A 1,630-nucleotide genomic window follows, 5' to 3' on the forward strand; every position below is an offset into this window, starting at 1 on the left:
CGATGTTTTATTGTTAGCTTGAAGCCAAAGCCTTAGTCCCTTTTTTATTATTTTTTTCTTTTTTCTTTTAACTTACCACAAAACGTCGAAATCTTTAATCAATTCGACGTTTTATTTGCCCGAAATTATGGTTTTTATTTTTTCTTTTAAACCAACCCATAAAACGTCCTTGTACTGGAGGCCTCAACGTGATGGGCTCCCAATTATTCTTTTTTTCTATAAATATAGTTTGAGAGCCCAGGATAACGTCTACACCTCCATTTATAAAATTTCTCGTAGTACTCCTTCAAGGTTTCTTTGTGTTAACTTTTTTATTTGATTTTGTATTAGCTCCTTCAAGGTTTCATTCTTTGTTATGTTGGAAAGCTTGAAGGAATGATACAAACTCAACGAAAACGGTTGATACATTTGAAAATGCTGCAACTTCCATTCATAAAATTTCTCGTAACAATCTGTTAACTTTTTTCTTTGTTTTTCTATCATCTCTTTCAAGTTCACAAAAGCGAGTCATTTACTTGTGGTTTGATTCTTTGTGCATGGTGAAAAGCTTGAAGGAGTGATAGAAATCCAAAGAAAAAGGTTGAGAGGTTTTGATGGACGAGCGCCCGAGGAGATGACGATAGAGGCTGTGCGAGCACGTTTTGGACTCCTCGAAGCTTCTCCGACTAGTGAAGACGCAACGGAATGGAGAAGAAACGCGAGATTGAAGGGGAAAACTAAGATCGAACACTAGAAAACCTAGGATCTAGGGTTTAATCGGTGGAGATGAAGGAAAATAGAAAAGGTCGAGGAAACCCTAGTGGAGGCCATAGATCGAAGAACTGTTCGGTGAAGATGAGGTTCTATGGCCGAAAAGGATGAAGCGAGGGAGAAGATGAGGTAGAATGTGTCTTACAATCGGTGAAAATGGCGGAAAACGGCAGATCTGAGGTTGGAGGATGGTTGGAGACGAGGAAGAGCTCTTGCGGAAGAAGAAGCTCTTTCTGATTCGTGAGAGAATAATGAATGAGATGCGAGCCGTGCGCAATGCAATGAAGACGTGGTTGATGTGTTGGAGCGGAGATGTAACAAGGAGCTGACGCGTGCATGAGAGTGGCAGTGGAGAGTCAGCGTGGAGGATGAGTGAGAAGCACAATGGTTAACGTGGAGAAATGAGAGAATGAGGAAGGTGCTTGGAAGGTGGCTAGAGGGAGTCTTTGGACTCTCTAGCATGTGACTTTCAAGAGAGAATAATTTCTGATTTCAGAAAATTCAATTCTCATTAATCTCAAAAGTGCCATTACAATAGAGAAGCTAGGTATTTATAGTCACCCATGCTCCTTACAAGCTAACCTATGAAAGGTAAAAATACAAAGAAGGACTACGTCGGGCAGGATTACATCAGGTTTGGATTTCCCACCCTTTCAAAACGCTACAACCTCCATTCACCAAAATCCTTCTACATTTTAACTATCCCGTGAATCTTTTTGTGGTTAGATTTTCATTTTTTTCCTATGTTTAGTGTTATTATGCTTTTTTTTAGTTTCCATTTATGAACATACGTTTTGTAGATATGGATTTCTTTTAGAAATCCTTCAAGGAGTTTTATGTCGAACCCTTGTAGAACTCGACGTCCCACTGTACATTAACG

The sequence above is a fragment of the Vigna umbellata genome, chromosome 7 (assembly GCF_029865625.1).
Source record: "Vigna umbellata cultivar VRB3 chromosome 7, Vumbellata_1.0, whole genome shotgun sequence".
Classification (NCBI taxonomy): Eukaryota; Viridiplantae; Streptophyta; class Magnoliopsida; order Fabales; family Fabaceae; genus Vigna; species Vigna umbellata.